The 22,752-nt window shown below is 43.5% G+C and overlaps 1 protein-coding gene across 1 annotated transcript in view; it reads right to left on the minus strand.

Annotated features, from left to right (window-relative positions):
- Nucleotides 1–22,752, minus strand: part of KIF6 (kinesin family member 6) — a 294,225-nt gene that overhangs the window by 203,725 nt on the left and 67,748 nt on the right. The window lies entirely within an intron of this gene.

Genomic DNA, 22,752 nt, shown 5'->3' on the forward strand with positions numbered 1-22,752 from the left:
AAAAAATTGCAAAAAATAACTGCTTTAACACCAGGACTGATTAAACAAGATTTATTTATAAATCACTACACTGAGGTCACTGCAAAAATAAAGGCCCAGATTGTAACCCCCCAGAGCTCCTCTTTGTAAACTGTTAACACACATGAAAATTCCCACTGAAGTCACTGGGACTACTTATGCAAGTGGCTGCTCACCAATGGAAGTAAGATGCTCACAATCTGGTGTAAAATTTGGATAGTTATAACATGGATTCATTATATTAGAACAAATATGTCAAGCATTTACTTTAGTACCAAAATAAGTTTCATTATTAGTTTCATTAGCCATGATCTACAGTTAGCACATTCTAATTGAGAGAGAAAGAGCATTACAAATCACTTGGAAGGCTAATGAACCTAATTAACACATCTTGAAGGTCACAATAACGACAGCTGAGCTTACTTCTAAATGCTCCCTTTCATCAAAATTTTTGGAATGTAAAAACTCTCCGAAGCTTTACAAAATACCCCCTTTAATTTGGTTCTTTAGTATCCAATTTTTGAATCGGATATTAACGAAACTAACACTTAGAAATGGAGTACTAACAGTTCTGGTAGAAGCGGAAGGTAAGAGGTTAGCCCTCACCATGAATGGGGTAAGGGGTGTCACATTATACTGGAAGACAACTTCTACCAATGATACAGTTAATTTGTGCAAAGACAGGTACATGTTTCTATAAACATTACCCATCAGTTATATTTTCAATACTCTTAGCCCTGGTCTACACTACGAGTTTAGGTCGAATTTAGCAGCGTTAGATCGATTTAACCCTGCACCTGTCCACACGACAAAGCCATTTTTGTCGACTTAAAGGGCTCTTAAAATTGATTTATGTACTCCTCCCCAACGAGGGGATTAGGGCCGAAATCGACATGGCCAGATCGAATTTGGGGTAGTGTGGACGCAATTCAACGGTATTGGCCTCTGGGAGCTATCCCACAGTGCTCCACTGTGACCACTCTGGACAGCACTTTCAACTCAGATGCACTAGCCAGGTACACAGAAAAAGTGCCCCTACCACTACCCCACCCCTGTCTGTGGACATCTGCAAGGGGGAGTCTCACGCAACAGAAATAAGGATTTTGGGGACAAGGAAGATGATGATGCTGAGGAGGAGAAGGAGGATAACACACAACAGGCAAGTGGAGAAATCGTTCTCCCCGACAGCCAGGAACTGTTTATCACCTTGGAGCCAATACCCTCCCAACCCTCCCAAGGCAGGCTCCCAGACCATGAAGCCGGAGAAGGCACCCCTGGTGAGTGTACCTTTGTAAATATAATACATGGTTTAAAAGCTAGCGTGTTTAATCATTTATTTGCCCTGAAGATTTGGGATGTATTTGCGGCCAGTACTGCTACTGGAAAAGTCTGTTAACATGTCTGGGGATGGAGCAGAAATCCTCCAGGGACATTATTAAGGGGACATTCAGAGGTGGCCATTCCTGCTGGGCTGTTTGCCTGTGACTGAAAAAAAACATCCCCGCTTTTAGCCTGGCGGGGTGCAGGGGGCCCATTCATGCTGAGCTGTTCACGTTTGGCTGGCAGGGATCTTCCCTGATACTAGTCACGCGGTGGGAGGAGGGGTGAAGCGATCATCCCAGAGAATTGGGTGTGTGTGGGGGGCACGGGTTAGTTAGGTTTGTGCTGCATGTTAACCCGAAAACTGCAGCCCTCCTTTTAAATGGCCAACCAAACGGGTGCTTGGTATGGGAAAGGAGGGTGCTGCTGTTTGAAACCATTCCCACATGTTATGAAGGTTGAAGAAGCCGAAAGACTGGCTTACCATGGCTGCCTGCAAGCCGAATTCTGTTGCCCGGCCCTGCATGTGTGATCTCTCACACCAAACCAGCAGGCCCTCAATAAAAGAGGCAAAATGCGACCTTGTACCGAAAGCGCATGTGCTATGTAATGTTAACAGCTTGGTGCACCATGCAAGAATCTACCCATTGTTCTCTAAAATGTGTCTCTTTAAATACTACTCTCCCTTTTTTTCCTCCCGCAGCTGCAAATGTTTCAGCGCTCCTCCTATCATGTCCGTCCCAGAGGCTAGCGCAGATAAGAAGGCGAAAAAAAGCACTCGTGATGAAATGTTCTCTGAGCTCATGCAGTCCTCCTGCACTGAAAGAGCTCAGCAGAATGCATGGAGGCAAACAATGGCAGAGTCCAGGAAAGCAGAAAATGAATGCAAGGACAGGAGGGACGAGCAAGATGAGAGGTTGCGGGAGCAAGAGAAGAGGTGGCAGCAATGTGATGAGAGGAGGTAGGATGCAATGCTGAGGTTACTGGGGGATCAAACTGATATGCTACAGCGTCTGGTGGAGCTGCAGGAAAGGTAGCAGGAGCACAAACTGCCACTGCAGTCCCTGTGTAACCGCCCGCCCTCTTCCCCAAGTTCCATAGCCTCCTCAGCCAGACGCCCAATAACCTGGCGGGGGGGGGGGCCCTCCGGGCACTCAACCACTCCACCCCAGAGGACTGCCCAAGCAACAGAAGGCTGGCATTCAATAAGTTTTGAAGTGCAGTGTGGCCTTGTTCTTCCCTCCTCCCCACATCTACCACCCCACCTGGTGCTTCCCTCCTCCCCCACCCCTCCCGGGCTACTTTGGCAGTTATCCCCCTATTTGTGTGATGAATTAATAAAGAATGCATGATTTTGAAACAACAATGACTTTATTGCCTCTGCGAGCGGTGATTGAAGTGGGGAGGGCAGTTGGCTTACTGGAAAGTAGAGTGAACCACGGGGGTGGGTTTTCATCAAGGAGAAACAAACAGAACTTGCACACTGTACCCTGGCCAGTCATGAAACTGCTTTCAAAGCTTCTCTGATGCGCAGCACTTCCTGCTGTGCTCTTCTAATTGCCCTGGTGTCTGGCTGCACGTATTCAGCGGCCAGGTGATTTGCCTCAACCTCCCACCCCACCATAAATGTCTCCCCCTAACTCTTACAGATATTGTGGAGCACACAGCAAGCAGCAATAACAATGGGCATATTGGTTTCGCTGAGGTCTAACCAAGTCAGTAAACTGCACCAGCGTGCTTTCAAACATCCAAAAGCACATTCTACCACCATTCTGCACTTGCTCAGCCTATAGTTGAACTGCTCCTTACTACTGTACAGGGTGCCTGTGTATGGCTTCATGAGCCATGGCATTAAGGGGTAGGCTGGGTCCCCAAGGATAACTATAGGCATTTCAACATCCCCAACAGTTGTTTTCTGGTCTGAGAAGTAAGTCCCTTCCTGCAGCTGTTCAAACAGACCAGAGTTCCTGAAGATGCGAGCACCATGTACCTTTCCCGCCCATCCCACGTTGATGTCGGTGAAACGTCCCTTGTGATCCACCAGTGCTTGCAGCACCATTGAAAAGAACCCCTTGCAGTTTATGTACTGGCTGCCAAGATGGTCCGGTCCCAAGATAGGGATATAGGTTCTGTCTACCGCCCCACTACAGTTAGGCGATAGACCTATGACCTGCATATTTCCCAGAGTCACTACCCTTGATAGCAGCAGCTTAGTGATTGCATTGACTACTTGGATTACAGCAGCCTCCACAGTAGATTTGCCCACTCCAAACTGATTCCTGACTGACCGGTAACTGTCTGGCATTGCAAGCTTCCAGAGGACTATTGCCACTCACTTGTGAACTGTGAGGGCTGCTCTCATCTTGGTATTCTTGCACTTCAGGGCAGGGGAAAGCAAGTCACAAAGTTCCACAAATGTGCCCTTACGCATGCGAAAGTTTCTCAGCCACTGGGAATCATCCCAGAGCTGCAACACTATGTGGTACCACCAATCTGTGCTTGTTTCCTGGGCCCAGAATCAGCGTTCCACGGTATGAGCCTGTCCCATTGCCACTAGGATGTCCAAATTGCTGGGGCCCATATTTTGAGAGAAGTCTGTGTCCATGTCCTCATCACTCTCGTCACCGCGCTGCCGTCACCTCCTCGCCTGCTTTTGCAGGTTCTGGTTCTACACATACTGCAGGATAACGCGCGAGGTGTTTACAATGCTCATAACTGCCACGGTGATCTGAGCGGGCTCCATACTTGCCGTTGTATGGCGTCTGCAGGAGAGGAGAGTTGCAGCGGAAGCGGTGGCTGACGACAGATGCCACGAGAATAGATATTTATAGAGAATGACGAGAGAACCTGTGACGTGGATTCATGAGAGCAGGAGAGCAGAGTTTCCGTGGAAGTGGTGGATGACAACGTTAAGGACCATGCTAATTTCTCCAGGAAGAACACACGTACTGTGACGAGGCAAGGCCAGATGGCTATAGAAAAGTAGTGGGAGATAGATATATTAGCTCCAGGCTAAACAAATCCCTGGTACCAGGATAAGTGAAATGGCAGCTGCTCCAGGTCAATTAAGACACCTGGGGCCAATTAAGAATTTTCCAGAAGGCAGGGAGAAGGCTAGGTTGATTGGGACACCTGAAGCCAATCAGGAGCTGGCTGAAACTAGTTAAAATAAGGTGGGTGTGCATGTCAGGAGCTGTGGGAGGAAGTTGCACTGCTGGAGAGGCTGAGTAGTAGACACCATATCAGGCACAAGGAAGGAGGCCCTGAGGTAAGGGTGAAGTGGAGCTTGAGGAAGTGAGGGCTGCTGTGGGGGAAGTAGCCCAGGGAATTGTATGTCATGTTTCTAAAAGGTCAGGTACCATAGCTGATACTATTAGGGTCCCTGGGCTGGAGCCCAGTGCAGAGGGTGGGACCGGTCTTCTCCCCTGATTAATCACGGAGACTGGGAGACAACAGAGACTGTGCTAGGAAGGATAACTCCTCCTCAGCTCCCTCATTGGCTTATGATGAAAATGGCTCAGTAGACTGTGACCTTTGTCTCTAGAGAGAGAAGGGTTACGTGGAGGGTAACAGTGAGCCTCTGAGACAAGCGAAATCTGCCAGGAAACACAGGACCCACGGAGGCAAGGACAGAGTTTTGTCACAGTACCCAGGAGCCCTTGACAGACAACATGGAGAAATTCGCTACTGAGACAATAGCAGCAGAGCAGAGTTACAGCAGAAACGGTGGATGACGACGGTCCTACTGCACCGTCTGCTGAAAGCAGTATGGTGTCCGCACGGAAAAAAGGCGCAAAACAATTGTCTGCCATTGCTTTCACAGAGGGATGGGAGACTGACGACATGTACCCCAAACCACCCATGACAATGTTTTTGCCCCATCAGGCATTGGGAGCTTAACCCAGAATTCCAATGGGTGGTGGAGACTGCGGGAACTGTGGGATAGCTACCCACAGTGCACCGCTCGGTAAGTCGATGCTAGCCATGGTAGTGAGGACGCACTCTGCCAACTTAATGCGCTTAGTGTGGACATACGCAATCGACTGTATAAAATAGATTTCTAAAAATCAGCTTCTATAATATCGACCTAATTTCGTAGTGTAGACATACCCTTAGTTACCAAAAGTGTCCGACTTGGCAGATTCAGACAGGACTATAATTTGGACAAATCATTTTACAAAGGATGCAACTTCATAACTTAATATTTGGTATGGCAGTTGTAATCATTCCCCAACTACTGGCACACTGACATGCGGAACTGTATAGCCTAATTTTCCAAAGGAGCTGACCTCTGACTTTAGTGGAGTTACAGCTGCTCAGTACCTCTGAAAATCAGGATAGAAAACCTTATAACTAGAAATTTGACTATTGCTTACCTTCCCAAATGGTAAGATACCACTATTTGATCTGTTTGTTTTCTTATTGTATATTCACTAATATCCTTTTACATCTAAAAACACCTTCAAAGCTATTATTACAAACAGTAAGACTCATAAAATCATTGTCAAGAAGTATTATTATCTCAAGTTTATAGAATGTTAGTGAGACTAAAGTTCTGATATTTAAATAGGCTTTCATTTGGTGTTACCTGCAAATAACTGTAGGTGCAACTAAGTGCACATTGGTATATAACTATCTGATTTGTAGGCACAATACGGTAGTTAAACATAAAATTGCCTTTATTTGAGCTTGCAAGCTAAATCCACCTTCAATTATTTGTGACTGTGAAAAGGGAGGCCAAAACATTCCTGTGCTTTAACCCCTGGACTATGCTTCCTGTCTTTGATACAACTGGATGTTTATATTAAGGATTTAAAAAAAAATCAAAGCAATTGTCTTTGTGTATGGTTAAATTAACTATAATAGAGCACTAGTATTCTCCTTTGGTCCCACCTTTTAACAGGTGTTGACCCTGCTAAGAGATTTTAAATGAGTCTTGCTTGTTGCTGGTGGCGCTTGTTTACTCCACTGAGGACAAGGAAGGTGGGCATGGCTCTGAACAGAGAGACAATCTAGACTGAACACTCCTGTAAGTGGAACCATAGAAGCAGCCAGGCCTTGCAACAAGGCTTAGACTGGATTTTGTTTTATTTTGAGTTACTTAGGCCCAGACCCTCAAAGGGACGTAGGTGTCTAAAGCACAGATTACTGCCCCAGGCAGGTGTCTGGACGCTGTATAACGCCTGAGCCCCAGATGATCCTCAGACCGGGGCAGATAGGCAGTGCGCCACCTATCTTGCTTGCAGTGCCCAGTCAGGAGATGTGCTCAAAGCATGCCTAACTCCACACAAAAGTAGGAGGGGGAAGACAAAACCTTCTTTATAACCTTTAGCCCAGTGATTAGGGAACTCACCCAGGAGGTAGGCGACCCTATCAATTCCCCTCTCTGCCTGATGTGGAACAAAGATTTTAATTCAGGAAGTGTGGGGAGCTGAACTGGGGCCCCCACACCCTGAATGAGTTCCCTAACCATTGGGCTAAAGATTAGAAAGAAAATCACCACCTCCACCACTAGCTGTGTTTTATGTGGGGCCCATTCTGTTAGGCAGCCTCTGAGAGCCCTCATCAGATTGGGACTTTGGGACCCACAGGCGAGAAAGGTGGAGAATGCCTAGTCTGAGGCTTATGCTTGTGTTTAGGTGCCTGGATAACACGACCGAAGAAACTGTGTGCATATTCATGGACAGATTTTTTGGCACATTGGAGACTTAGATACCCAGGGTTTTTAAGTGCCTGCATGGTTAAGCAGCAGCTTAACGGGGGTTTTGAGGATCTAAGTTTGGGAGTTAGGCACCTAAAATGGCAGTTGATATTCAAAAAGATCAGAAAAAATGTCATAGTAGTTTATACAAGCAAGATCTAAAGGAAACAGTACTTAAAAATGATTCATCTCAGTTGATGAAGTAACTTATTTGGGTATTAAAGAGTAGGAATGGTGCACAAATATTGTACCAGGGAGTTTCCACAGCAGAGTTCATGTCAGTACAACACATGGCACCATGGGGATCCACTCATGACTGGGTTGCAAATATTTAAAATGAATTAAAACGTAATAATGTATTTCTTTCTCATCTGGAGCCTCATTACAGTAGCTGTTTTTCAACACACAGAAAAACATATTTTTACTTATTTCAGAGTAGTAGCCATGTTAGTCTGTATCCACATAAAGAACAGGAGTATTCAACTTAATAAAGTCCAATGGTATTTAGAGTGTTATAAACACTTAAACAGATGGATATATATCAATATATATCTCTCTATATATAGATATCATTTTTCTAAACGGTGTGACTACAATGTGAAAAGTGAATATGTTAAATTGCACTTTCTTTATTTCACCAATTCTGTTTCTATGAAAACTGAAGAGTCAGATTCACTTATTTCAGTGAAAATAGTATGATTTTACTACTCACAGGTCTGGGAGCGAAGTGGATATTTTTCTGTCTCATACATTATCAACAGAATTATTAAGTAAGTTTCATTTGAGGGGCCACCACTAGAACTCCACTGTTTTCAGATTATATTCTCAGTAACACCTGTTTACCCCACTGAAGACAACAGGGTTACAGAGATATAACTAAGGGCATAATTTCTAGAGTATAGGATAGCATAGGTATAGCTAGGGAAGCATTTGGCCTACAGAGTCCCTATTGTTGATGGTGATGCACAAGCCACAAAGAAAAGAGCTTGACTTGCCATATCCCAGGCAGACTCTGTGGAGCTGGCAGTCAGAACTCCCCTCACAGTCTACTTACATATAAAGTGAGCAAATCTGATCTGGAAATCATTGACACTGTAAATGTGGAAACACCAAATACCATTTTTACAAAGTCACTTTTCAGAGTAGAATGGTGTTTTAACCAATACCGTTACTTTATAATATGATTATATTTCTACTTTGCAGTTCATATATATTCAGCTAAAGTGTTCCCACATACTGAAAACTCCTGCAGAGCTGGTGTAGGAAGTGTAAGCCAATAAAAATTTAAACTGTTAAATAGGATGTGATTATGGAATGTTAATTGCAACCATAATCCCACTCCTCCTCTTCACTCTCCTACTTCTACCACACACATAGATACTCATAGGCACAAAGCAAGAGAAACAAAAACGTAGTTGTCAACAAGTCCAGCCAAACAATAAGGCCCCTGTTCCTTTTTTTGCATCTTACTTAAGAAACTTCACTGAGTATTCAGCGTGCAGCTGTTCTGACAACTTGGAAATGAAAAAAAAACATTTTAGACAGGGTCTCAGTGCCTACTACAAAGATTCTGCTGGTGGCTTTCAAAGTTGATCTTGGTTTTGTTGGCAACACTCCTTCAATATATATATATATGAAGTCATTCTTTCAGATTAACTTTATGTGAAGGAGGGGAAAATATGGGAGGGGCCTGGCTCGGAGCAGATGGTTGCTATTGTGAAAGCTATATATAGAATAATAGATGAGCTACATGACTTGCAAAGAAATAATTCCTTCCAGGAATTCTGTGACATCATAAGCCACAAAACCAGAGCTCAAGTCCTCTATGATGTCATGTGAAAATACAAAGGAATTAATTGCAGGTCAAATGCCGATATCCAGCTGTGGCACTATAGTGTAGGGATCCAATACTGTTTATATCTTGTAAAAACATTTTTTAATAAGCATCTGCTTCTGCTCTGATGTTAGAAAATGGATACAAGAAATATTTCAGACACACATCCCCCAAAATTCTTATTACTATAGTGGTAGGAAAAATGTCTAACATTGTTTAAATTAAAACAAACCTATTTAGAATTTTTGTGACTGCAACCACTAAGTGTATTTCATCATTATGGTTGCAGGAACAAATACCATCTATAGAAATGTGGTTGACCAGAATAAAAGAATTAGAAGAAATGGAATGATGTACTGCCTGTATTAAATTAACAGAACTATTTGAGAAAAGATGGGCTATATGCAATGAATGGGTAAACAGAAATTATTGATGTAATGTTTATACCATTCTGTATACATACTGAAGTATTTCCCAAACTTTTGAAAGCTGAGCCCCCCTTCAGAAAAATGAAATCAATTGTGTCCCCCTGCAAATCCACCATGTGTTGTTAAAGGCATACCCACCTTAATTTATACATCTGCCATCTACCCCTCCACATCAGCTAGTCGTTCGTGCCCTCTCGCCCTATAGGAGCACTCCACACTTTGGGAAATGGCGACCTACTATAACTTGTCACTTACTCAATAAAATACATGTTTAAAGGGAATTAAGATTAGTTAAATGTGACATTGCCCACAATGTAAATCCCTCAAAGCAAGAAAAGGTCTAGTCAGAGTATGATTAAAAGGTGTCCCATAGTATGCATGTAGCATATTCACATTGCCCATGACAGACTCTACATCTTCACAAAACACTTCCTTCTACTTCCAACTTAATTTTCTTCACAGTGTAATGCAAAAGAGTTGGTCACTTACCTTATAGTAACTATGGTTCTTCAAGATGTGCTGTCCATACATAGTCCACTCAGTGCCCGTGCATCCCATGTGCTTGAGATCGGAATCTGGCCAGCGATGTTCCTGGGGCTGTGCCTATGCCTAATCAAGGTCATGAAGGGTGGTGCTGCGTCAACAACCACTTAGTTCCATTTAGAATCCAGGTGTTACAGGACCCCATAAAAGTATGGAATGAGGCCAGCTCATGGAATATATATGGACAACACATCTCAAAGAACCACAGTTGCTATCAGGTAAGTAACTGTTTCTTCTTCTTCAACTGCTTGTGCAAATATATTCCACTCTCGATGACTCACAGGCAGTGACCTGATGGAAGGAAGTAGGTGCTCAGAGTCTACTTAAAGATTGAAGTACAGCTCTGTCAAAAGAAGCATCAGATATAGGGACTTACCCCAAATAATAGTGTCTCATGAATGTAGAGACTGAACCACAAATAGCTGCCTTGCATATCTCTGAGATGGGTATGTTTCTCAACAAAGGTGCAGAAACTACCTGAGTCCTAGTGGACTGGGTCCTAATCTGCACTGAAGGATCTAAACTAGCTAGAATGTAACAAGTCTTGATGTAGCTAAACACCCATTCTGGAAGCCTCTGGGTAGAAATAGCTTAGCTCTTTGATCTGTCTGCAAACTAAACAAAGAGTTTTGAGGAGACTCTAAATGGTTTGGTCTTATATAGATAGAATGATAACGCACTAAGGACATCCAGAGTATGTAACCTAGACTCCCCTTGGTTAGAATGTGGTTCCAGGAAGAAAACTGGTAAATGGAACATTTCATTCAAATGATAGCACAGGCAAGAATTTGGTATTAGGAAGTAAGAGGAATAAAAACATTTTTTTTTAAAAGCAAAAGGTCACCTCTCCAACCCTTGCTTCCTTGGTGGTTCCAAGACTCTTTGGTGGTACTGGAGGCAGTTAGTCTCGATTCTCAAGATAATGCTGAAGGTCCAGTTCCATACTCCCTCTCAAAGGACTCCAGTGGTACCCAATTTGGGCCATGAAGTCTCCTTAAAGTGGGAGTAATGAGATTATTTAAATCTCTTTTTGCTGGGAACTCCTGAAGGGAGAGCTTCCCAGACGATCTAGCATTGCTACTTCAGTCCACTGCCACAGTAGTCATAGTAGACAAAAGCTTGTCGATCCAAAGTTTAATAGGGCACTTCTGGAGCAAGGTGGAGTTTGATCTGGGGGGAAGGGTATCTACCCTTCCTACCCTGGAGATGGGCTACATGGAGCAGCTTAAACAGAATTTTTTTCAGGCATGCCGCAATTGTCTTTTGAGTCATTTTGGAAACAAACTTCGAAACTGAATATTTATCAGGAATACGTCCCTCCCCTAACAAAAAAGGCATAGTATGGCCATCATTGAGAAACATGGGAACTTCACAGGAGGGTCAGTTCTTAAAATCTGGTGACTTAGAATTGGCCATAACAAAGTCACGGTATTGTGGGGGAAAATTCCCTTGAAAATTAAAACAGAATTGGATGAGGGACCAAAAATTATCAAGGAATAAACCTACCTTAACTATACTAATCCTAACTTGCACTAATATACACAAAAATATTTCCATACAGACTTAGAAAGTATGTTGCGAGATGGACACTTAGCAGTAAGAAGGAACTGAGAAGCGGTTGGGGCCACACCACCTTTTATGCCCTTGGTGAAGGCACAAGGAAACTCTAGGTGCATGCATGACCCCAAAAGACACTGCTTGTCAAAAGATTCCAATCTTGAATGCATGGGGCGCATGTCCACCAAGAGTGGAATATATATGGTAAGCACACAAATAACTGTAATTACAATTTGAGCATTAGCAAATATTCAGTGTTGACATATATGCACATATGTGTTTGTTGGGGAAGTATGAGGAAGTTTCTTGTTTTTATGTTTTGTTGAAAACAGAAAGAGTTCAGGTTTTTGGTCATTTTTTAGCCCTCATTCATAATTTCATCTGTTCCTCAGATATTAATGTGATTGTTTTCTCTCTTGTTTGATACTTTGCCTCCTCCCTTCGCCTCCTCCCTTTTGCTGGTATTCTGCATTTCTGTCAGCATCTAAGTATCATGCAATGCTATTGCTTAAAGATATGCTCCTTCTGCGGTGTATGTTTCTGAAATGGCACTGGAAGCTCAAACATTTTCAATTTCAGAAAGAAAACAAAGCTTCAATAGGCAATGGGGACTGGCTCAAGAGACTGAATCTTGGATTTGCTTCATCTAAAGTCATGCGCTGGTGGTCTAAAAGCTGTTGTGGTATATTACAGTAGAGCAACATATTTGAACTTTGCTGTCTTAATACAAATCAACAGCTTTTGCAGTTGTAAAATCAGCTGTGGGCACATGTTCTTCGTATAAAAGAAAACTGCTGAACTGGATTTCTCACACATCTTGTATAATCCAGCAAAAATTTGCTCTTTATACTTATACTTGCCATAATATACTTGCAAAATGAATTATCACTGAAATAAGATATCTGATTCACTGATGAAGGTTGGAACTGCACAGACTGCAATGTCTTACCATTCTTCAAATCACTATGCCAACCATAAAGCAAAAAGTGACTCCAGACCCTAGGGACCTAATTTACATTTTCACTACGGCTACTATACACCACTCTGTCAGTGGAAAGGAACCTTAAAGTGGATGTAAATATGGTTTTGATATAAATCAGAAATAGACCTTATGGGTAAAATTCTGGGTCTATTGACGCAATGAGAGTTTTGTCATTGACTTCAATGGACCCAGGATTTCACACTAGCAATGGATGTTTTTCATTATTAAGAAATTGTTATTTTCTCCACAGTTAAAATAGAAAAGAAACCCATTTTATGCGGCAGCAACATATAACAAGGAATGCAGTTATACTGGCAATAGTGGTCTTACACAGTTGAAGGTGTAATTGCAACCTTACAATGAATTATTGTGAACAAATATAAGTAAACCTCGGCTACATGTTCATCAGTAAGAAAAGTCTAGGTAACGTCACTTATTTACCATTAAATATAGGAGATATATTTGAAGCTGCAGACTGAAAGGAGTCTTTCTAGGTATCTGACATGAAGATATCAGACCAAATATATTTTTCATTTGTTCCTGATTTTTAAAGCAATCCCTCACTTTGCTTTAAAAAAAATTACCTTGTCATACTTAATGTAGTAGTGCCCTCATTCAGAATAAGACTTAACAGTAAGACCATGATGCAAAATCTTTATTAATCCACTAGGAGACTATTATTCAACTTTACATTTATACAGCGCTCTTTATCCATAAAAATCATAAAACACTTTCAAGATTGTTCAATGCAGTATGTATGTAACAGTAATTGTTCTATTACTCACTGAAATGAAGTCACGGCTGTTTGACATGTGAATGCCATTCTGTGCCAGCCAAAGAGGAATTTAGGGAGGCAGAAAGTCATAACTCAGTTTGGAATGTGGCCAGTACAGGGATAACATGCCAATTCTTGCCAAAAGTGCCCTTTAATCTCAGATGATCATCAAGTGTCAGGGTCCAATATTTATGTCTCATTCAAAAGATGGTGCTCCCAACAGTGTAGTGGCCCAGAGGAGACTATTCACTGACAATAAAATTAGCTAGAAGAGGAATGAGTCTAACACGGATGTCACAAGTATGTCCCCACAGCCATCTTTAAATGTTTTAAAGCTTTATTTTCTATTGAAACAACATAAGTGAACGTTGCCAACCCCCTGCTGTTTACACCTCCCGCGTGGGTGCCTCAAACATGTTAAGTGATGGAACAATACTGTGTAAGTACTGTCTTCCAAATTCAAACAACTGAGAGTTAGAGTAATAAAACCATGTATTGAAACATTTCCTTCCTTATTAAAGTGGACTAACTTTTCATTTGAGAAAAACAAAAGTTGGATTTATTTGTAATTGCAGCGTTTAGGCATATTGATCTAATTTAACAAAATAAGAATTGAGATTTCTAAAACTTGTGCATGCTCTTGGAAGATTACTGACTTTATCTTAGCCTTTTTAAGTTTAGAGAAACACAAAATCCAATAAAGAACTACATAGACCAGTGGTGTCTAAACTTTTCAGCCTGAGGGCCACATGTATTATTTTAAAAAAGGTCTAGGAACAGCAATCAAAGAACTGCCAACCTTAAGAGTTTAGAAATTATTCAGCCATGCCTCCCCCTCCCAAGATGGAGAGGGGGAGGGATAGCTCAGTGGTTTGAGCATTGGCCTGCTAAACCTAGGGTTGTGAATTCAATCCTTGAGGGGGCCATTTAGGGATCTGGGGCAAAAATTGGGGATTGGTCCTGCTTTGAGCAGGGGGTTGGACTAGGTGATCTCCTGAGGTCCCTTCCAACCCTGATATTCTATGAAGATCATGATATTGGCTTAATTAAGAGTTATAAAAATAATAATTTTTTTTGCTTTTATATACTTTTATTTACCTTTTTTAAACCTTCACGTCATATTTAGGACTTATTTTCAATCTTTCTTTTACAACCACATGGACTACAAAGAGGAGGTTACTCACCCTGTGCAGTAACTGACGTTCTTTGAGATGAGTGTCCCTGTGGGTGCTCCACTCTAGGTGTTGGTGCATCCCTGTGCCTTTGCTCTGAGATTTTTACAGCAGTACTCGCACCGGTCACGCATGCACAGAGCCTGCCCGCCTGCTCTGAGTGTACCTTAATAGTACGCGTGCATGACCGGTCTCCTCAGTTCCTCCTCTACAACAGAGGCTACCCCAACTCTAAAGTAGAGAGGAGGAGGGTGGGGAGTGGAGCACCCACAGGGACACTCATCTCGAAGAATGTCAGTTACTGCACAAGGTGAGTAACCTCTTCTCCTTCTTCGAGAGATGTCCATGTGAGTGCTCCACTCTAGGTGACTGAAAAGCAGTGTATCTCAAGGAGGTAGGGACTTCGAATTTGGTAGGAATGCAGTAGATAATACAGCTCTGCCTAATCGTGTATCAAAGAGAGGTCCTTGAGTAAGGGCATAGTGTTTAACAAATGTGTGCTCAGAAGACCAAGTGGCTGCTTTACAGATGTCAGCCAGGGGAACTTTGCGTAGAAAGGCCATGGAGGTAGCCATAGATCTAGTGGAGTGAGTTCTGATGCTGGCTGGAGGCGTCACTTTCTTTATCTGATAGCACAGCCGGATACACTCAGAAATCCAATTTGAAAGTCTCTGGGTAGAAATAGGTATCCCTTTGGAACACTCCGTGATGGAGACAAAGAGTCTAGAAGAGTTCCTAAAGGGCTTGGTTCTATCCAAATAGAAGGATAAAGCCCTGCGTACGTCTAACTTATACATGGTGAATTCAAAAGAGTTTGCATGTGGTTTAGGAAAAAGTTGGTAGGTGTATCAGCTCTGTCATAAATATAAAGGGAAGGGTATCCACCTTTCTGAATACAGAACTATAAAATCCCTCCTGGCCACAGGCAAAACCCCTTCACCTGTAAAGGGTTAAGAAGCTAAGATAACCTCGCTGGCACCTGACCAAAATGACCAATGAGGAGACAAGATACTTTCAAAGCTGGAGGGGGAGAGGAACAAAGGGTCTGTCTGTCTGTGTGATGCTTTTGCCGGGAACAGATCAGGAATGCTCTTCAGAACTCCTGTAAAAAGTTAGTAAGCAATCTAGCTAGATATGTGTTAGGTTTTTTTTTGTTTAATGGCTGGTAAAATAGCTGTGCTGAATGGAATGTATATTCCTGTTTTTGCATCTTTTTGTAACTAAAGATTTTGCTTAGAGGGATTCTCTATGTTTTGAATCTGATTACCCTGTAAGGTATTTACCATTCTGATTTTACAGAGTTGATTCTTTTATTTTTTCTTTAATTAAATTTTTTCTTTTAAGAACCTGATTGCTTTTTCATTGTTCTTAAGATCCAAGGGTTTGGGTCTGTGTTCACCTGTACAAATTGGTGAGGATTTTTGTCAAGCCTTCCCCAGGAAAAGGGGTGTAGGGCTTGGGGGGATATTTTTTGGGGGAAGATGTCTCCAAGTGGGCTCTTTCCCTATTCTTTGTTTAACACGCTTGGTGGTGGCAACATAGGGTTCAAGGACAAGGGAAAATTTGTACCTTGGGGAAGTTTTTAACCTAAGCTGGTAAGAATAAGCTTAGGGGGTATTTCATGCAGGTCCCCACATCTGTACCCTAGAGTTCAGAGGGGGAAGGAAGGCTTGACAGGCTCATTGATGGGGAATGACGAATGCACCTTTAGAAGGAATTTGGGGTGTAATCGGAGGGTAACCTTGTCTTTAAAAAACAGTGTATACGGTGGGTCTGCCATGAGAGCTGCTATTTCTCCTGCCCATCTGGCGGAGGTGACTGCCACCAGGAATGCTGTTTTCATAGAGAGGTGTAAGAGGGAGCAAGTGGCTAAGGGCTCGAATGGTTGTTGAGTCAGGCAGGATAATACTAAGTGAAGGTTCCACGAAGGGGTAGGAGGTTTAATGTCTGGGTATAGCGATTGGAGTCCTTTGAGAAAACGCTTGGTGATTGGATGAGCAAAAACAGAGGTAACGTCGATCTTGTCATGAAAAGTTGTAATAGCAGCTAAGTGGACTTTGATGGAGCTGAAAGAAAGGCCCGATTGCTTGAGGTCTAACAGGTAATCAAGTATGATCGGAAGAGGTGCAGAAGTAGAAAGAAGTTGTTTAGGTGAACACCACTGTGTGAATCGCTTCCACTTACAGAGATAGGTGATGCGAGTAGATTGTGTTCTGCTATGTAGGAGCACTCATTGAACCTGCCCAGAGCATGCTAGTTTGTTTTGGGAGAACAACGTAGGAACCACGCTTTGAGGTGAAGCATGGACAGCTTGGGGTGAAGAAATCGGCCGTGTTGCTGCGATAGGAGGTTCGGAGTTAGGGGCAACGAGATTGTTGGGCGGACCGACATTCTGGTGAGGAACAGAAACCACGGTTGTCTGGGCCACGACGGGGCAATCAGAATTACCATGGCACAATCTGTCCGTATCTTTGTTAGAACTCTGTGGAAAACCAGTATTGGAGGAAAAGCATATAGCAAGTCCCGGTGCCATGGCATCAAGAACTCATCTCCCAGGGAATGTTTGCCCAGTCCCACTCTGGAGCAAAATTCAGGACATTTCATGTTCTTCGCAGTTGTGAAAAGGTCTATGGTTGAGTAGCCCCTTATGAGGAATATGTTGTGGATGATCGTCTCATTTATCTCCCATTTGTGATCCCAGGGAAAGCGTCTGCTTAATTCATCCACTGTGGTATTCATAGCTCCGGGAAGATAGGCGGCTGATATCTCAATGTTGTTCACAAGGCACCAATTCCAGAGCTTCATGGCTTCTGTGCAAAGTGAGTGAGAGTGAGCCCCTCCCTGCCTGTTTACATAGAACATGCAGGCAATGTTGTCTGTCATTATCCGTATATTTTGGTTCCGGATTAATGGGAGGAAGTGATGGCAGGCATTGCATATGGCTCCAAGTTCTAGGACATTTATGTGCAGGGAGGATTCGGTTGAAGACCACAGCCCCTGGGCTGTGTGGTGGGACATGTGTGCACCCCACCCTGTGAGGTATGCATCAGTAGTCATTATGAGGGATGGAGCATCCTGAAGAAAGGGGACTCCAGAACAGAGGTTGGAGGGAACTTTCTACCATAAGAGAGAGTCTTTGACTCTGAAAGGTATGGATAGAGGCTTGTTTAGAGTGTGCACATGCGGTCTGTACACCGTGGTCAGCCAAGCTTGGAAACACCTCATGTATAGTCGAGCGTTTTGGACCACGAAAGTGCACAAGGCCATGTGACCTAGTAGTTGTAGACAGCTCGAGCGGTGACCTGAGGACTATTGCGGAGTTTCGTTGCCAATAATTTTATGGTGTTGAAGTGATCGGGCAGGAGAGATGCTATTCCCCTCCGAGAATCGAGATGTGCTCCTATGAACTCCAGGTGCTGGGTAGGATATAATGTGGATTTGTTTTTGTTTATTTGTAGGCTGAGGGATAGGAAACAATCAACAGTGAACTGCATGAATCAAAGCGCTTCATCGAACGTTGAGGCTTTGAGGAGACAATTGTCGAGGTAAGGAAAAATTATGACCCCTTGTTTCCTGCGGTAGGCAGTGACTACGGCTAGGATCTTGGAAAAAACACGGGGGACAGTGAATAGGCCGAAGGGTAACACCCTGTACTGAAAATGTGTCGAGCCGAGGGTAAAACAAAGGAAATGTCTGTAGGCCGGATGTATAGGCACATGAAAATAGTTGTCCTATACATCAAGGGCTGAAAACCAATTGCCTTGCTCCAGTGCTGGGATTTTGGTGGTGAGGGTAACCATTTTGAACTTTTGCTTTTTGATAAATTTGTTGAGCCGCCTGAGGTCAAGGAGAGGGAGGGACAGGCAGTAGAAACAAAAGTGAAACTGTTTGAGCAGCATATTCCAGAAGTCTTGAGGTCTTTCTGAGCGTAGCCTTCATTGATTTGAGATCTACCAGACCATTCTCTCACTTGAAGGGAAAACCTATAATGGCAGCAGGCCGTAAAAGAGACCCAGATTGGGAATAAGAACCATTCAAGAAATATGTTTGCTGATGATGTTTTAAAGAAAGCCACACCAGTGAACTGGTGGAAGTCACTTAAGCACTTGGATTCAGAGACTGTTGAAGTGATAATCTCACTTTTAACAGCAGTAGCTTCTTCTGCCGGTGTAGAAAGAATATTTTCTTCCTTTGGACTAATCCATTCCAAAGTGAGAAATCGTTTGGGACCTGAAAAAGCAGGAAAGCTTGTTTTTCTTTTCCAGCTTATGAACAAACAGAAAATGAAAGTGAAGATGACTGATTTAGCTGCAGAAGCCACTATTTTAAGTTTCTCCTGTTGACCTGGCTGACATAGTCGATTTAATTTTTGGTTTAAAAAAAAAATTCATTTAACTATTTTAGTTAAAAACAAGTTGAACAAAAAACAAACCTGATTTTAAAACACTTGAATGTTTGACTAAATTCAAAAATTCATATGCTTGTTTTGTTAAAATATTATATGTTTGCTGTTGAAGAAAAAATTCCAGAATACATAACATTGTTGTTTTAGTTAAATAAAGCAATGTAAATGTCTGTCTGGTGATGTTCTCCTCCTAATACAGCATGGCAAGAAAATCCTCCAAATATTAATGATTAACCTGTTGAACTGGAGATAGTTCACCTCCCAATGACTTCATAAATATCTGCTTCAATTACCTTTGGTAAATGAAATAACCAAACAATCATTCATTTTCTGATATAGCTGTAAAACTACTCTGGAAAGTTTTCAAAATAAATCACTTTAAAAATGTATAGTGTGTACCTTCTACAACTGAAACCTACATCTATCTCTGAGTTGTGAAGAATATGTATTAAGGTTATAATAACCAACAAAAATGCACTTTTATGTAGAAATCCATGATTAAATCGAGTCTTCCTGACTAGTGATTTAAATCAAATGTGTGTGTGTGTAACCTAGCTGTCTGACTGGACTGAATGGGTCATTAAAAAGGACTGGCTGAGGCCAACGCATATCAATGGAAAATATGAGAAGACAATGGAAAGCCCAATCACCAGACACTGACACCTAGCAACCAATTACCCAGAGGGAGGAGGGAAGCAGAGCAGAGACCCCAGCTTGAGAACAAAGGACTGAGAGGTGTGAGGCGGGGGGATAAGAGTTGGCTTCTGGAAGAAGCTGCAGGCTCACTCACCTGGGAACTGACTAAGAAAGGAAGTCAGAGAGACATGCTGAAAGCCTGAAAATGGAGTTCACAACAGCTTGGCTGGTGGACTGCTCTGGAATTACCAGAATGGTCTATGCTTTAACCTCCAGCTCTCTATGCTAACCTAAGGACTTCCTATGCATAGAGATGGCATAAATGGTTCCTCCATTTCCCTTCCCACAGCTCTGGGTGCAGAGGGTGTCTAGCGGTAAGTAGGCAGAATGGCTGGAGCATGTTGTGCTATGGCTATTACTTTGGAGACCGTATGTCAAGTTGGCACATGTTAGAGCAGCTCAAAGGTTGTTCTAACCTAGACTATAGCAGAAAATCAGAGAACCATAACTGGTTGCACTGGGATCTAGCTTCTTCCCTTCTCATGGCTGCACCCTGGGTTACTGTGTGTGGGAAGAGAGGCATCCTTTGTCAGATACTGCTCTAGGCTCTGGCAGAGACAGTCAAGCTCTTCTGCCCTTCCTAGGGCTTACACAGACTGTCAGGGAAGCAGGCACTACTCTCCTCTATCCTGGTGCTGCAGCAGGCCTTAAAGAGAGCTTTTGGGCAGCTGCAGTAGAGAAGAGACAGCAGCTATCCAGCATTCTCCTGGTTCATATCAGAATTGCTCTTGGGAATGTAGGAGAAGTAATGAGAGGACAGCTGAGAAGATGGGACTGATTCAAACACTTCAATTAAAAAATTTCATGGCACCACTCAGGGACCATAATTTGTATTCATAATCAAATATCAACTTTCTTCTCCATGCAGCCACTGGTGAGGGAACTCTGGGACCTTCTTATCCTGCAGGGTCCTAGAGTTTGGAAGACCACACAGCCAATGAAATAGCCCCACAGCCAGAGCCCCATGAGCCCAAGTTGGCTGGCATGGGCCAACTTCACAACTGTGTTGTGTAGACCAAGGGTGGGCAAACTATGGCCCGCGGGCCACGTCCAGCCCGTGGGACCATCCTGCCCGGCCTCTGAGCTCCTGGCCAGGGAGGCTCACCCCAACCCCTCCCCCATTGTCCCTCCTCCCTCACAGCAATGCCACAGCGCAGGCAGCGTGGCTTCCGCCCGCCCACCTCCCACACTTTCAAATAAGCCTGTCCTGCCACTCTGAGCGGCATGGTAAGGGTAAGGGTAAGGGGGGAGGAGGGGTTTGATAAGGGGCAGGAGGCCCCAGGGGGCAGTCAGGGGATGGGGTTGTTTGGATGGGGCGGAGTTTCGGGCGGTGGTGGTCAGGAGACAGGGAACAGGGCGGTTGGATGGGGTTGGGGTTGAATAGGGGGCGGGGTCCCAGGGGATTGTGGGGGGCAGGGAGCAGGGGCGGTTGGATGGGGGTGGGGTCCTGGGGGAGCAGTTAGGGACGGGTGTCCCGGGGGGCAGTCAGGGGACAGGGAGCAAGGGGTGTTGGTAGGCGTGGAAGTCCCGAGGGGCTGTCAGGGGGCAGGTGTGTGGATAGGAGTTGGGGCAGTCAGGGGACAGGGAGCAGGGGGGGTTGGATAGGGTGTAGGGTTCCAGGGGGTGGTTAGGGGTGGGGGGTCCCGGGAGGGGGCGGTCAGGGGACAAGGAGCAGGGGGGTTGGATGGGTCAGGAGTTCTAAGGGGGGCAGTCAGGGGGCAGGAAGTGGGTGGATGGGCAGGGCAGGCTGTTTGGGGAGGCACAACCTTCCCTACCCGGCCCTCCATACCGTTTCACAACCCCGATGTGGCCCTCGGGCCAAAAAGTTTGCCCATCCCTGGTGTAGACATACCCATAATTAAGATACTTAATTGCTCTTTTCCTCTGTCTTGGTTCTAGATTCTGGTATGTTCTTGTATCCCCTAGATTAGAGGAGTAGAGATATTTTCCTTCATCCCCAACCCTCACCATCAACAACTACCTTCCTATCTCCCTTCTCTTTCCTACTTGTCATCAAAATCCCTGAGCATGATATCTATATTTGTGGCTGAGATCTTCTCTCTAGCAAATATCTCTTTGATTGTCCCCAAATCTGACCTCCTCCCACTACAATTCATTCTTACCAAGGTCACTAGTGACCTTCTCCTAGCTAAGTCAGAGGGACACTCCTATAATTGTATCCTCCTTGATTTCTCTTTTGCTTTCTCCCCTCTCTTGGCTTCCATGACTCTGTCTCTTTATGATTTTCATGAAGCTTCATTATTAGCTCCTTCATCATGACCTTTGGTGATTTCTTATCTTCACCTGTCTCTCTCAGTTGTAAGCCTGAATGTTTTGTCTATATTTTCTCTCTTGGCGACATCTTCTGCCCCCGTGGCATCACTGACTATTTTTATTCCAATGACCTACCTAATTCTCAACCACCACCATTACCCCTCTCTCTAGGGGTAAAATGTCCTGCCTCATTCTCTGTCTCATCAAAACTGAACTCAATTTTCCTCCTAATCCTTCTTCACCACATTCCCTATCACCACTGATAAGACCATTATCTTTCTGTTTCCCAGGGTTGCAACATTAGTGTCATTGTTGACCCTTGTCTGTACTACTTTCCCTAAAGGCAGTCTGTTAGTAAGTCCTGATGATTTTCCTCTTTAATATCACCAAAAATATACCCTTTCCTCATTTCCATGTCCACTACTAACAGCCTTAACCATGGCTTGATTAATTCTCTTTCCTTGATTACGTAAGTTCTCCTTCCAGCCTCTCAAAATACCACTACTAAAGTCATTTCTTCCCTCACCATTAAGAACAAGTTATCCTTCTCCTTTAACACCTTTACTAGCTTCCAGTCTCTTACTCTATCAAACTGGAGTTCTGTCCTCACCATCAGAGTTGTACACAATCTTGCTCAGGCCTACCTCTTTGTTTCAATTTCCTTTACTCTTTTTTCTCACCCCTGTGCTACTCTCATTCTTCTCCTCTGGGCTTCCAGCTGCCTTTACACTTGGAACACTTTACCACAACCTTTCCACAAAGCATCCTCTCTTTTCTTCAAATTCTTCCAGAGAACCAGTTCTTCCATGAGTCCTTCCTATCTTGTTCTCTTCACAAATAATTTCCACACAGGCTCTATTTCCTGAACTGCTGCCCAGAGTGTTGTCTTGATCAGATTGTAAGCATACTGGGGTAGGGAACATGTCTAACACTGTTTGTAAAGCAGTGTATACATTTCACAATGATGAATGAAAGATTATGAATAAACAAATAAGTCAATAGAACTACCCCTTTAAAATTAAAGAGTAAGCAATGCAGTTTATTACA

This window comes from Lepidochelys olivacea (genome assembly GCF_965140295.1).
Source record: "Lepidochelys olivacea isolate rLepOli2 genome assembly, chromosome: 3".
Taxonomy (NCBI): domain Eukaryota; kingdom Metazoa; phylum Chordata; order Testudines; family Cheloniidae; genus Lepidochelys; species Lepidochelys olivacea.